We start from the raw sequence: 16,480 nt of genomic DNA, 5'->3' as shown, positions 1-16,480 counted from the left end.
AGAAATCAGCTAACAGGGTTTGCTGCTAAAGGCATCTTTTGTGATATCAAGCAGCTATTAGAATTTTTGAATATTTACTGGCTGTTTCTCAGTATGTAAGGCTTTGCTGATAAGCTTGTTATGACACTAATTAGTATGTTTTATTATCTCATGAAATGTGTGAATGTAGGATTGGTCTGCCTTCTAGTGAGCCAATATTTTCCAAATGACCAGTCTGATGGTATTATAAATCCACATGCCAGGGAAGGCTGTTCAGAACAGACCAATATAATTTATCATAACAATAAAGAGTTCGTAGTTTTATGACTTCTCACTTATGATGTACACTGTCACTCTATCAGGGACTTTCCTTATTGTTGTGAGCACACGTACCAACAGACACGGCTTGAGGGAGGAAGGATTTATTTGGGCTCACGGTTTCATAGCGCTCAGCCCACCTTTGCAGAATGGCTCTACAGCCGTGGGAGTATGTGTGTGTGTGAGGCAGCTCCGGGTGCATCCTGTAATGGAAGCAAAGACTGACTCTCCCAAACTGTACATACCTGAACCTCTAGAAACTGCATAAACATGGTTGAGCTAAAGACCTTTAGAAGAAGCAATAACCCTGGATTCATCAGATGGGATCTCGTTCCTCACTCATCTTGTTCCTCACAAAGGGACAGAGAGAAACAAGCAAAGCAGAATAAGTAGATGCAAGGCTCGGGAAAGAAGCCACAATGACGTAAGGAATGGACCACGAGCAGTACAGGTGGCCTCTGAAAGCTGAACAAGGCAGACAACCAGACTCCTGTTAGTCAACCATGCTGGCACCTTGACCTGAGCCCAGTGGGCCCTATTTTGTATTTCTGGCCACTAAGATATCCAGGTGTCTTGCACTATGACATTTAACTGCACTTAGAGTTATTTGCTTCAGCACAAATGGGACACCAATACAGGCTCATCAGTACATTCCTAAGACTGTGGAGGTGTACCAGTTCCAAAGAGTTTGAGAATCACAACTTGTAGCCACCCGAGAACAGCTTTGATGGAGTCAGACGTGTTATTAACTAGTTCCCAGCTCGAAACCCGGCCCTCTCAAGTCATTATAATGACCCCCCTTGGAGATGGCCATTGTTAAATACTTGGTTGCCAAAGGCGTCATTGTTTCAAAGTGACCCAGGGTCCTGGTACAGAAGAAGAGTATACAGTAAGAGCTTATCGAGGAAGCAGCCCCCTTGCTCCCTGTTATGTAAACAGTCCACTTACATTGATAATATGATTTATGGGGCCCTGGCTTCATGCTGGGAATGTGTAAATAACTCAGGTCTTACTACCTTTATTTCTTAATACACTGCAAGTTAAGCCCAGTGTAGTCAAGGCACCTGTTCAAGACATAGAGCCAACGACTATCAGAGTTGGTCATTAAATCTCCATTGGTCATGGTCAGACCTCCATCTTTCCATCATGGCCTCTGTGGATTTGGAAGCATCTGATAGACACCATACCGTCAGGAGGAGCTTTGGGATGGGCCCAGGTGGGCACAGGGAGCGAGGAAGGGCGGATGGGACCCACTAAGACCGTCACTTCTCTGTCACCAGGTGTCATGCCTGCTGCACTGGCAAATCTCTTCGGCAGTTTATCCCAAAAACCACTTGTTTTCTTCTGGGTGAGTTTATCTCCCTGGGATTTCAAATGAAAGGAATAAATAAGTTTAACGCAAGGGAACAATGGCTGAGTCGCTTAAGCCTCGGTGGCAAGCATTATCTAATACAATTTTCCAGAAATTGTCATCATTATCGCTTGTCTTCTGGAGGCACGAGGCACTCGGAACGGAGTGTTACCATGGCGCCTGTGATCTTCCGCAATTTTTCCTTTTGTTCAGTTTTACTTGGTAAATATTTTTCTTACTTTGTCTTTGAGCTGAAATTGGATGGCAAAGGACCGGCTGGTCCTGAAGTGACCTTTTAGCAATTCCTCCACTGTTGGGTGGTTAATAAGTTCATTAAGCTTCCTGTTAATTAGCTTTATTAGTTAGTTTCGATATGGTCCTACCAAATGGCTACTACCTTGGCCAGGGATGGCTAGCCAGCCTGCCAATCAGAATGCAGCCTGCCAATCAGAATGCCCACATACTTTGCCAAGGGTCAACCTGACCCTAGTGGGCAAGAAAGATCGGTATTTTGCCAGCTGCCTTTCTCCAGACAGAGGAAAGCCCCCAGATTGGGAGAACAGTTTGTATACAACCTCACGGTCCATACTTCTGGCCCTCTTAAGGTATCTCTGTTTCTGTGAGGCACTGGCAGAGTGATTCATCTAGTCTTAATTTAAATCTGATTCCAAAAGACAGAAAGAAGAAGAAAAAAACCAGCAGACAGATTTCAAAGGACCCCGCCCCCGCCCTTTAAAGGAACATTTCTTCTTTTAGAAAAGACTGACTGACCTCCCAACACCATATCCACCTGCCGGCATCATCAGCGCAGCCTGGGCAGGGGGCGAGAGAGTGTGGCCTGAGGCGCTGTCTGGTCTCAACGGCCTGCTAATAACACGAGAACGGCTCGGTGTCGAGGCCCACACAGAGTGGATAATACTTGTCCGCTAATTTGGCTCTCAATAATCCGAACGTCCTGGTGTCTCTGAGACTTTTTCCACAACCAAATTGTCTTGCTTGGTAAATATGCGCTGCATTAAGGAGACTTCATTTTACATGTTTGGGAAAACGGCCTTGGAATCCTGGCGGCAGCACCCCGTTGAGAGGTCCTGGGCATCTGGACCGGACCCTGCCACAGGGTGTCAGCGCTGGTGCAGGGGAGCCAGTCATTCTCTCTGACTCCCTTAGAGGACTTGGTGAGGCTCTCCTCAGTGCTTCAGAAGAGAAAGAGAAATCCGAAAGGCTGGTATTTTTAGTTTCTACTCCCTCCTTGACTGTGAATAGGAACGTGATTGAGATTCCCACCAGTCTTCAAAGCAGGCTCACCTTTAAAGCAAATGCCAAGGGTTTGAAATCTCATTGGGGATGGAAGCATGTGTGCAGGAACAGAGGCAGCTTTTTAAAAAAGGAAGCCAAGCCCCGGGGCTGTCAGCAGAGTTGAGATAAGGTCTCGCTCCCCTCCCCTGCCCCATGCTGCAGGAGCACAGGCAGGAGTGTCTTCCACCCTGACATGTCATGTACCCTGTCGTGTGGATGGGGACAGGACTCTCAGCTGGCCCATATGCCTCGGGGCACATGGGGCTCTCCAGGTAATTGGAGTGCTTACAAAACCAGCTCAGTACTCGAGGAAATGACTTACAGGGTATGTTGGGATGGATTCAAACATTTCTTGTCACTTTATGGCACCTGTGACTGGAAGGAGGCAGGGACAGGGAGGGATAGGGTAGGAATGTTGAAATCTAAAATAAAAACCACTACAGAGCTTGGAGTTGGAGGAGGCTGCTTAAAAAAAAAAAAAAAAAAAAAAAAGTCCCTTTGGCTTTAAGAAGCACAGTCATAGGACCAGGCACCAACCTAACAGTAGGAGCCAAGCGGCCAAGCCAGGGTGAGTTTTTTTTTAAGTGTTCAGCCCATCTGAGGAACCCACCTGGCTGGTCTTAACTGGAAACCTGCTTTGTACTCCTTTGGATAGTGCTGTTTGCAAAGCCATCTGATTTTGGCCACAAAACATCCAGCAGCACCAACATCAGGGATGTTGCTTTTCTTTCTTGGGTCACAGATGGGAGAAATCATACTGTGTAGATTAACTGAAGAATCTGTAACATAGGAGCAGTTTTCAGGAATCAGCTAGAGCCCTCCCTAAATTTTAACACATGGTCTGGAGCTTTCGAATTTTCTGTCCTTGGTTCTGTGACCCTCCAGACAGACCTAGCTGATCAAACCTCAAACTGAGAGCAAGCTTGCTGTAAACACGGCTTGCTCCTGTCCACCCTGTAGGAAATGTCAGCACCCGGCAGTGTGGGGCCGCGATAAATCTCATCCCCTTGTTCGCTCGAGCCTTATTGGTTTGGTCATCCCATTTCCTAAACTGTGGTGTCCCCATCTGCTTCCAATCTCCATGGTGATGGAGCACCCAACAGGTTTTGCAACTCCCATCTCCTTCCTCCTCCTCTATTTTTTTCACTGTCTTCTCGGTAGCTGGGTCAGAACCCAAGAGACATCTGTAATCCCCGCCGCTCATCAACATGGACTCTGCAGACTCCCAATGTCACTAATCTTCCTCTAGCTCTCTGGTCTCTGTCTCTGTAACCACAGTGTGAATTCTGACAGGCATCGTCACCTCTGACAGGAACGCTATAATGGCTTTCACATTGTTATTCCTTCTCCTGTCCCATTAGGCAGTGCTTACTCCTTGGATCTTACCTCATGCTGCTGTTTTCTGCAGAGATGAGCTGCTGCTATTGAAGCAATCCATTAGCATGGTAGCAGCACCCCCTTCTCATCTGTCTTAGCCTTTCCCTCCCCAGTGTTTGCTGCCCCAACCTAGGGATGGCAGATTGCACCAGGTGGTAACTCTGGGCCAGTTAAGGGCGGCAGTCAAGACAAATGCTCCCAATGCATTGTGACTACCTCAGGAATACACCTTAAGACCCTCTTCTGCCAGGCCACTCATCTGTAGGTGATCATAAAATGGCAAGCCCAGGGACTTGTTGTGTGCCTGGGAAGGTGCAGAACTCAGTCCAAGAGGGACAGTGGCATCAGAATATAGGGACTGTAGATCAGAATATAGATGTGGTATGTGACCAAGGGAATAAGAACCCAAGGTGGACTTAATTATATTGAATGAGCACATTTAGGCATCTAAGTTTCTTAATAAAGAAAAAATATATAGGGCTTCAAGCTGCATGCTTTATTCCATAAGATACTTGCTGGCTGGTTCTTTTTTTTTTCCCGGCTACTTAATTCCCACATGACAGGAGTGTTAAACACCTCACAGATCCGGTTACTTAGCTGGTGTGTATTGGAGTATTTTATGGTGTTTTTGCAAGGGCGGAGATTGCTTTCTGAAGGAGAGAAGCCCACTCCTTTGAGAGTTGCCCTCAGCACTCAGGCTGTTTGCCCTGGGAAGGAATCATCAGGGGCATAACAGAAGGAAGGGCGCTCTCCAGCTGAAGAGAAGCGAGAAGGGAGGAGTGGGGCATCCCTGCCCCAGGTGACCCACTCTCCTGACCACTGGTGTGGGTCTGCAATCGTCTGGAGGGTGTTCTCATTTCTCATTTGCCAGCACCCCCATCTCTCCAGTGATGGATTCAGCTCTTATCTCTCATATGGACTCTGAGAGTCACCTGGGATCTAGCAAGAAAGATCTAGAAAACAGAATGATGTGCGGATTTCTTAGTCTTCAATTCTGTCTCAAGAGGAGATGATCTTTGGGGTTGGCCAGGAGCGCTGTTCCCCTCCTCTTTGAAGAATTGGTCCTTTCTTTTATTCCCACATAAAGTCGAGTCTCTGCATCTCCCACGATTGCAGTTTGAGTTGATATGCCCCCTACAGGCTCACGTGTCTGAACATTTGGCCACGGCTGGTAGGGCTGTTTTGGAAAACTGGGCACGCTGAGGAGGTAGAACTTGGCTAGAAAAAGTGGATACTTGGGGAGGTTGTGCATGTGTGGACCATTAGGCTTTGTAGCCCAGTCCCTCTTCCTGCTCTTTCTCTGCTTCTTGACTATGGACCCCGAATCTGCCACCACCGTCCCTTTGCCAGGACGCACACCCTTCACACTGTGAGACAAATGATATCCTTCTTCTAGGCATTTGTCACAGCAAGACAAAAGTGACCAACGCACCCACAAAATTTCTCTGTTGAAACTGACACCCAAGATAATGGCACTAGGAGTGGGACCTCTGGAAAGTGATGAGGTGGGAGTACTATCTTAGTTAAGTTTATTTTTATTGTGATAAAATGTTCTGCCAAGGGGCTAGAGAGACCGGGACAGTTGTTAAGAGCACTAGCTGCTCTTCCAGAGGACCTGGGTTCAATTCCCAGCACCTACATGGCAGCTCACACCTGTTCACAACTCCAGTTCCAATCAACCCAATGCCCTCTTCTGACTTCTGCAGGCAACAGGCACAGACATATATGTGAACAAACTATTCATCGACATAAAATGAATTAATCTAAATCTAAATAATACTCTGAGAAAAGAGAGAAATGGCTCTCCCTACTTCACAGTCCAAGGGTATAACCCACCTTGGTGACAAGATTGGCAGCAGGAGCTGGAGGCAGCCGGTCACTTCTGCAGCCTGGGAGCAGAGATGAATGTCTGTGCTCTGTGCACTTTCTCCTTTCCATGCAGTGTAGGATTCCAGCCCAGGGCATCATGCCACCCACAGTGGACAGACCTTCCTGCTTCAGTTAAGATGCCCTCCCGCCCACATGCCCAGAGGCCCATCTCTGGATGAGATTCTAGACTTAGTAAATTGACAGTTGAGATCCACTGCTCAAAAGCTTGCCCTGCGAATCTGAATCTCTCTTCAGAGGGCCGCAGGAAATCGCTGCTTATTAAAAACTGACCCCCGTGAAATGCCAACCATTCTGGCACCAAAAGTCTTTGACCATGGACTTCCCAGCCTCCAGAACTGTGAGAAAAACATCCCAGCAGTTTCTGAATCCAAGGTGCTGTCTTCAAAGTCCCCACTGTGTGTGGAATGAGGAGGCACCAGGCAGTTGCAGACACTTTCCTGACGTGTGTCCATCAATCGGGAAATTGATTTCCCAATTGGCAAATGCTGTCTCCTCTGCTTTTTTTTCTACCTTGCTTTGCGTCTGGGCAAAGACGTGCTGAGTACCCAGCTGTGCTCCAGCTACCTCAGGACTTCAGAAAATGGAAGAAAACTTCACACTGAGTGGTGGTTTCTATTCATTTTAAGTTCTTCGCTGCCCCTCCTTTTGCAAGGCAGAGCCTGCCCCTCCCCCTAGATCACCCTCAGCACATGGTAACTCAACTCTAATACACAGATGGCAGAAAGGTTGCAGTATGACTCTCTAGCATTGGTCATGAAAGGCATTGTGGCCATTGTGCGTGCTCTCTCTCTCTTCATTTTCTTTGGGGAAAATCAGCTACTCTCTTATGAAACACTCCAACAGCCTTATAGAGAGGCTCATGCAGCAATGCCTGACCTGTGAGCCTTCACCTGTCTGTGACCCTGGATAGCATCTTGCCTGCAACCTTACCAGAGACATCAGACTCTCCCTGTAGGGCTGCTCAGCTCAGCAGCTCCTGGGATCCCTAAACATGGAAACTGGGTAGCCACAGGAAATGCTTGTTGTTGGAATTGCTAAGTTTGGGGGGAAAGTTTTAAAATAGCAATAGATAAAGTATATATACCAAGCTTGAGTTATTCTCAGATTCTCAGTGGGGGCCGAATTGGGCTATGTCGATGTCACTGTTAAGTCAGAGTGGCTGAGAGACTGCAACAACCACCAAGGGACAGGGATTAGTTAGGATTTTAGTTTGGGAAGTTGGTCCAGAGGCAGGTAAGACTCACTTACATTTTGTTACTTCTTTCCCTCAGAATGCTCAGCAAAATAAATTCAAGGGAGTCATAAGTGATTAGGAATAGAAAATCAGGAGTAAACAAACAATACCAACACCGGTGCAACTATTGATCTTAATCATGTCAAGCCTCCTAGTAGCAACGGTGAACGGGAAACCTAGTGACCGCTACACTAAGTCTAATGAATTTTATACATCTTGTCCTCTTATTGGAAGAGAAACAAAGCCTTTCTGAGCAATGGATTTAAGAACAAAATTCTCTTAACAGATCTTGAGCCAGGTAGAGCATTAGGCTACCAGTCATATTTTTTGAGATACAGTTAGCAAAAGTCATTTAGCTATTGCTGGTATTCTTTTGGAAAGGAGGGAGTGGAGCGAGGGCCAAGTACAGCAGCTGGAATACGGGAAACTGAATGGATTGCTCTGACCTGAGTGTGATGGGACCTTTTGAAGGTGGCTCATAAATGCATGAGGGTAAAATGGTTTTGATCTATGCTCCCCCCTCTCATTGTGCAACACTCTCTCTCTCTGTGTGTGTGTGTGTGTGTGTGTGTATGTGTGTGAGAGAGAGAGAGAGAGAGAGAGAGAGAGAGAGAGAGAGAGGGAGACAAAAACTCCTCTCTTCCTTCCCCTCCTCTTCTTTCTTCCTCTCTCTCTCTCTCTCTCTCTCTCTGTGTGTGTGTGTGTGTTTATATGTGTGTGTGTGTGTGTCTGTGTGTGTGTGTACACATACATACAGATCTTGGGCTTGCTAAGCTCTTCCCTGTACTGGACTTGCAAGCTCTTGCTGACCACTCTCACTGGGTTGACTTTTATTAACTTCTGCTTCCACAGCATTGTAGTCTTGGACTTCTCAGCTCTCATCCCAGCGCACCTATGTCTGAATGGTTGCTTAAAGTCAAATTTAAAATTATAGTCATTCCCTCAGGGGTTGACTTCAGGACCTTAGCTGGCTTGGCTACTCACATCCTTTGTGTAAAATAGCATATATTACAAATCCTCCATATATCTGAACTACCTTTAGAACACTAATAATTCCCAGTGTAACGTGAGTGCTAGATACATAGTTATTCTGTTGTGTTGTTTGTGGAATGGCGATGAGAAGAAAAATAGTCCATGCATGCTCAACACAATTGTCATTTTAAAAAAAAAAATTGCCACCCATGTCTGGTTGGATCAATGGATACAGATCCTGTGTAGTTAGAGGCCTAACTGTGTCTTCAGGATTGTTCTGCAGACATACAATGAGTTTCTGGTCACCTTTATATTCTCACTGCTGTGCTAGCGTTGAAGGCTCATTAAGGGAATGCGCTGTCCTTCTGGCCAAGACCATGGGCTCTTTGGTCCCAGTAAAGACCTAACATCCATTCAGAGATAAGTAGAGTAACTATCCCTTTAATGAGATAATGCCCCTTTTCTTCCCAGAAACCTGGTATCCCTGCCTTTCTGAGCACAGACTCAGATTGGTGTAACTATTTCCTTCTTCTTTTCTGATGCTGGCTTGAACTTGGGCATGTCCCTCTTTAACACGTTGCGTTTTCTTACTCTTTCTCTGAAGCCTTCCTGTTCCACCACGTGGCTGTCTGTCCACCATGTGGCTGCCTCTCCACCATGTGGCTGTCTGTCCACCACGCAGCTGACTCCCACTTCTGAACCCAATGGGTTAGCTCTCCTTTTGCCAGGCAGCAGCTTCTATTTCTCATTTGCCTGAGCAGTTGTTTTTCTTTTAAACTCTAATGAAGCTTTGCCTCTTGGTGAGGTGACCCTGAGGAAGCCCTGGACATTTCATCAACTGGGTGCTGATCTACAGGAGCTGGCTGAGCCCTCTTCATGCTGCCCTAGGAGCCATGGTTGGGACACACTGGGTAACCAGAAAGGAAGCTTTCCCGGGTCATCTTTCAGCTTTCATTAGCTCTCTGAGTTCATTTTCTAGGGCTGCCGTGGCAAAATACCACAGGCTTGGGAGGTAGAAGCAACAGAAACTGATTGCTTCATGGTCCTGAAGCTGTGGTTTGGGATCCAGTTGTCAGCCAGGATGACTCCTTTTGAGGAGAACTTTGGTTTTAGAGGTGACCTGTCTTTCTATGTCACTACATCTTCCTCACATGCCTGTTTGTATTCAACCTTCTTGTAAGGATGCTGGTCCCTGGCTCAGCGCACCCCATAATGACCTTACTTTATCTGAATTACCTCTTCAAAAGCCCTGCCACCAACTACAGACCCATTGTGAGGTCCTGGGGTCCAGGGCTTCAGAAGATGAAACTCAGGAATTCACAGTTCAGGTTGCAGCTGTCTGTCTATTGTCCGTCTAGACCAGTGGTTCTCAGTCTTCCTACTGCTGTGACTCTTTAATATAATTCCTCACGTTGTGGCGACCCCTAACCGTAAAATCATTTTCATTGCTACTTCATAACTGTAATTGTACTGTTATGAATCATAACGCAAATATCTGATATGTGACCCCTGTGAAAGGGGCATTCGACCCCAAGCGGGTTGTGACTACAGGTCAAGATCAACTTCTCTAAAGACTAATTCCCTTTCACCACGTGACCTCAAATGAAGTGTCTACGCTCTCTGTGCCTCTACATCTCATTTGGAAATAAAAGTTCCACCTCACTGAGTAGCAGGCCTGACAACCGAAAGAGTTGGTGCCTAGAAGTACCCGGTGCCATGGTTTGTGGTGAAGATTCAGCAACTGTCGGTGATTATTATTTCTTAGCCCTAAGGAAATTGTGGGCAGTTCAGGTGTAAGAATTAGTCTCTGTCTTCAGTTTATCTTCAATAAGATAAGCCCAATGAATACAAATACTGAGCAATTTTTAACGATTCTCTCTGGACCACCTATGGGGGGGATCAGGTCAGAACAGGAAGGAGCACCTTTGAGCAGACTCAAAGGAGCCTGAGTTTCAGAGTTCAGGTTCTCAGTTGGGGTAGTCCTCCTGAAGGTGGCCAGTGTTCGTTATCCTCACAACCACCACCTGTGGCTTCCCACGCGTAGCCAGAGCTGTTGAGGGATAAATGACCCTGCTCCAAAGAGTGATCAGGTCTCTCTGCCCTTTTGACAGACACCCAGCCTCACTCTCTGACTACCATCTCCCACTCCATAGTACTTTCCGTGAATTCCCGTTGTCCCGATGCTCGGGGCTGTGGGGAGAAGAGGGGGTATTATGACGTCACCCCTGTCCCTCACTGCCTGCTTTCTCATTTCCTCTGCTCTTTGCTCCGCCACCATCTACTTAGGTGGGCCAGTCCTGACCTCCCTAAGTCTCCAATGTGCCGCCTGTTTCCTGTTACAGCAGTAGTCCTTGGGGGGTAAGGATGCTTGTCAGCTCCAAGATGAGCAGCCAGTACATAAGGCTCATGTGTCTGTTGGTTGAATGAATGAATGTACTTTGATGTTGTGAGTTTGAACACGCAGAACCCATGAGGGTCAGAGACAGTGAGCCTTTTTGTCTAGACCCGGGCATTCACAGACCTCTATAGTCAGATGTGAAGGGTATTGCCAAGCACATTGTCAGTCTGGCTCTAGCAGCCCCAAGGTCAGTGGTGTTCCTCCAGGATGGACGATGGTCAATCCTGCGGCAGGTTTAATATGCTTATGCCATTTACACTAGGCTGTTTCCAATGACAATAAACTCATTTCTAAAGCCCTTTGGAGGGAGGATGATTTGCAGTCCCTGAACTGCAGGAAGAAGTTAAGTGACCCACACAAATGGACACAGCTAGGAAGTAGCCGATTTAGATGCTGAGTTGAAAAGGCCCTGATGCCCCAGTCCTTGCTCTTTGTGTACTCATCCCTTTCTGGTGCTGTAGGTATTTTAAGCTGAGCTTGGGCTTGTTCACCAGATGGCCTTTTAATCTCTCTCCTGTTGCTACATTATTAATCTCTAAATTGTTTGGTGACGAGATGAACTGGTACACGGGCGAGGCTTCCTGGAAGAACAGCTGACATTTTGCAAGGACCTGGGAGGGCGATGAGGCTTTGGGTAGAGGAGGGAGAGACAGCTATGCACTAGGGCTGGGAAATAACGCTGGAGCTCCGCACTATGGCGCCTGCCATTCTGGGAACCAGACAGATACACTCTAGTCTCCTAAAAACAAAGCTGTGCACCCAAATCAGTCAAACGTTTAGCTGCCGGTAGCTTCTGATATCGCCTGCTCAGAAAGGGAAAAAGAACTCCTTGCAGCTCCAGTTCCTAAGTGTCTATGATCCGATGAGACATTGGATTGTTTTTCACGTCTCTGCAAAGTGATGGATGCTTCCGGCAGAGTTGCAAGTAGCCAAGTCCCACAGCCTGGAAGCTTTCCCTCGCTCATAGAATGAGTCACGCTGAACCTGCGGAGGGCAGCTGCCGCGCGCGAGCTCGCGCCCTTCAAATAGGCTTTGTGTAGGAGGTCGATGGAGTTTGGTGGGGGCTCTCTGGCGGTGGCGTCTCCACAGGATGGATGGAGGGCATGGCGCCCTCGGATGAGCAAAAGAGAGGGAGGCTGGAAAGCTGAAAAATTAAGCGACTCTGCCGAGTGTGAAGCATTTTGAACTTGCCCCGCCCTTCCCACTTTCCATCTGCCTCATTATTCACCACGGCGATATTTGGGCACTCTGTAAAGAACGATATTTTAAAATGAAGCTATTCCGAGGAGAAAGAAAAATATCTTCTTTTGGCATCCACCAGTCATGCAAATTAGCACAAATAAAAATAAGACTGAAGGCAACTTCGAATATTATTGTACTTTTCCAGGCTCCTGCCAGTCTCTGCTGTCAGCTGAGACGGCCCTCCATCCCAGGTGACAGTGTTGTAAGCAGGGCTTATGATCTTGCCCAGGTCGGTGCAAAAGCAGGCACTCAGAAAGCACGGACGCCAAAGATCCTTAACTCAGGTCTTGTTAGGACCTACATGGCGTGCTCACATGATGGGACTTCATAGAAATGCGTTTCTACAGCATCAATACAGTTGCTCACCAAGGATCCTATAGTCCCCCAGTTGTTTCCGGGAGGGTCTGCTGAGTACATGTGAGAGGGGGCAGGACTGGAAGGGTCAGTGTTTAGGAATTCCACACCCCCTGCTGTGGAGAGGAAGAGGATGGAGTATTTCCAGGACTCCTTGTCCAGGAAGTCTTCAGGGTAGTTCCCCAAATCATGACTTTCATGCTTCTGATGCAATGAAGCCAGGCATTTCCCCCCTCTAGTCTGTCTTTTCTCCCCTTCTCTCTCTTTTCTATTTTTAGTCTCCCTTCTTTGGTCTTCTCTCTTTCCTTCCTCTGCAAATGTCCTGCATGTTTGCTCTGGGCACACTTGCTGTGCCATAGAAATGAAGATACATTCCATAGTTATTTAAGACAATGGTTGATGCCCTCTACCGTTAATTTCCTAGAGTTATAATTGAAATGGCATCATTGGGTACAGTCTCAGAATCCCTCCCCCAGCCCATTTGTGGACTATGCTGGAAATGCACAGCCTTCTATATTTATGTGAACCGCTATTTCAGTGCTGTGTCAAAGCAACTGGGACAACACCCTGGCCTGGCTAGTCACAGTGGAGACAAACGCGTCCATAGAGATGTTTTGCATCAATATTTCAAGGGTCATTGGATGATGCCTGGAGGGACCACAATGATGGGCTCTACAGCACTCCATGGGATCCACCGTGATGGAGTCCACAGAGCCCATGGGATCCACCGTGATGGAGTCCACAGAGCCCATGGGATCCACCGTGATGGAGTCCACAGAGCCCATGGGATCCACAGTGATGGAGTCCACAGAGATCCATGGGATCCACAGTGATGGAGTCCACAGAGCCCATGGGATCCACAGTCATGGAGTCCACAGAGCCCATGGGATCCACAGTGATGGAGTCCACAGAGCCCCATAGGATCCACAGTCATGGAGTCCACAGAGATCCATGGGATCCACAGTCATGGAGTCCACAGAGCCCATGGGATCCACAGTGATGGAGTCCACAGAGCCCATGGGATCCACCGTGATGGAGTCCACAGAGATCCATGGGATCCACAGTGATGGAGTCCACAGAGCCCATGGGGTCTACAGTGATGGAGTTCACAGAGCCCATGGGATCCACAGTGATGGAGTCCACAGAGCCCATGGGATCCACAGTGATGGAGTCCACAGAGATCCATGGGATCCACAGTGATGGAGTCCACAGAGCCCATGGGATCCACAGTGATGGAGTCCGCAGAGCCCATGGGATCCACAGTGATGGAGTCCACAGAGCCCATGGGATCCACAGTGATGGAGTCCACAGAGATCCATGGGATCCACAGTGATGGAGTCCACAGAGCCCATGGGATCCACAGTCATGGAGTCCACAGAGATCCATGGGATCCACAGTGATGGAGTCCACAGAGCCCATGGGATCCACAGTCATGGAGTCCACAGAGCCCATGGGATCCACAGTGATGGAGTCCACAGAGCCCATGGGATCCACAGTGATGGAGTCCGCAGAGCCCATGGGATCCACAGTGATGGAGTCCGCAGAGCCCATGGGATCCACAGTGATGGAGTCCACAGAGCCCATGGGATCCACAGTGATGGAGTCCGCAGAGCCCATGGGATCCACAGTGATGGAGTCCGCAGAGATCCATGGGATCCACAGTGATGGAGTCCGCAGAGCCCCATAGGATCCACAGTGATGGAGTCCACAGAGCCCATGGGATCCACAGTCATGGAGTCCACAGAGATCCATGGGATCTACAGTGATGGAGTTCACAGAGCCCATGGGATCCACCGTGATGGAGTCCACAGAGCCCATGGGATCCACAGTGATGGAGTTTACAGAGCCCATGGGATCCACAGTGATGGAGTTTACAGAGCCCATGGGATCCACAGTGATGGAGTCCACAGAGATCCATGGGATCCACAGTGATGGAGTCCACAGAGCCCATGGGATCCACAGTGATGGAGTCCGCAGAGCCCATGGGATCCACAGTGATGGAGTCCACAGAGCCCATGGGATCCACAGTGATGGAGTCCGCAGAGCCCATGGGATCCACAGTGATGGAGTCCGCAGAGATCCATGGGATCCACAGTGATGGAGTCCGCAGAGCCCCATAGGATCCACAGTGATGGAGTCCACAGAGCCCATGGGATCCACAGTCATGGAGTCCACAGAGATCCATGGGATCTACAGTGATGGAGTTCACAGAGCCCATGGGATCCACCGTGATGGAGTCCACAGAGCCCATGGGATCCACAGTGATGGAGTTTACAGAGCCCATGGGATCCACAGTGATGGAGTCCGCAGAGCCCATGGGATCCACAGTGATGGAGTCCGCAGAGCCCATGGGATCCACAGTGATGGAGTCCACAGAGCCCATGGGATCCACAGTGATGGAGTCCACAGAGCCCATGGGATCCACAGTGATGGAGTCCACAGAGCCCATGGGATCCACAGTGATGGAGTCCGCAGAGATCCATGGGATCCACAGTGATGGAGTCCGCAGAGCCCCATAGGATCCACAGTGATGGAGTCCGCAGAGCCCATGGGATCCACAGTGATGGAGTTTACAGAGCCCATGGGATCCACAGTGATGGAGTCCGCAGAGCCCTTGGGATCCACAGTGATGGAGTCTGCAGAGCCCATGGGATCCACAGTCATGGAGTCCACAGAGATCCATGGGATCCACAGTCATGGAGTCCACAGAGATCCATGGGATCCACAGTCATGGAGTCCACAGAGATCCATGGGATCCACAGTCATGGAGTCCACAGAGATCCATGGGATCCACAGTGATGGAGTCCGCAGAGCCCATGGGATCCACAGTCATGGAGTCCACAGAGATCCATGGGATCCACAGTCATGGAGTCCACAGAGCCCATGGGATCCACAGTGATGGAGTCCACAGAGCCCATGGGATCCACAGTGATGGAGTCCACAGAGCCCATGGGGTCCACAGTGATGGAGTCCACAGAGCCCATGGGGTCTACAGTGATGGAGTTCACAGAGCCCATGGGATCCACAGTGATGGAGTCCCAAAGAGCTCTGTGAGATCTATAATCCTTACCAAAAAAACAAAGGCAACAGCAGAAACAAAAAACAAAACAAAATCTAAAATCTCAAAAAACCCAACAAACATAAAACTAACACCCACTTCTTTTAGCAAGTTCTCCCCCTTTCCATGTTTTCTTCCTTTCCTCCCCTCTTTCTCTCACTCAGGTAAGATTCTGAACTTGCCACCTGTTTTACAGCATAGAAATATTTCACTGATGGAACACACAAGAGCTTTCTGGAGAAGAGTGGAGTTGTCCACTCAACAGAGACAGTTTTCCATTAACTGCAGAGACTGCTCAGAGTTCTGAATGGCAGCATGGACCCTGGACTCTATTCTCCCAGGAGCTGCTGTTGTTGTCAAAGTTTCCTTATACCCCTCTCTGAAGACGTTATGGTCTCTGTCATCAGTGATGTTTTTGTCATTCCTCCCAAAGAGCCACATTTTCCTCTGATCCTAATTCTCAATTCTCCCAATAGATCAGACTCCAGACTTCATTCATGTAGCTTCAGTATTATGTGCACTCCTTGATCCAGTAATTCTCCTAGAGCTATTTCTTTATACTGGTGTGTACTCAGGCATAACAGTAACCATCAGAGCCTCAGAGACGAATAAGACATTTGTTGAATAAGTTATAAACACAGCCAAATTGGAATATTATGCAGTCATTTCTAATAACATGAAAGATTAACAACATGGAAAAACATCTCTGACATTATTTATTTGAGAGAAAAAAAGATTTCTATAAGCAGGGTTGTTTACTGAGCCTGGTGGCATAGGCCTGTCTGTAAGCCTGGTGCCACTGCAAATTCAAGGCCAACCTGGACAACTTAGTGAAGTCCTCTCTTGATATCAAAAGTGGCAGGAAGTCTGTGGTGATACAGGTAGGTGGTAGAGAGCTTGCAAGCTCAAACCAGGCCCTGAGCTCTAGTGTCTTAAGGAAAAAATAGACATGTTCTTCCATTTTATTGAAAACACACACACACACACAACACTATTAGCATATTTTTAAAA

This window comes from Microtus pennsylvanicus, chromosome 16 (assembly GCF_037038515.1).
Source record: "Microtus pennsylvanicus isolate mMicPen1 chromosome 16, mMicPen1.hap1, whole genome shotgun sequence".
NCBI lineage: Eukaryota > Metazoa > Chordata > Mammalia > Rodentia > Cricetidae > Microtus > Microtus pennsylvanicus.
This window is presented reverse-complemented; position numbering follows the sequence as displayed.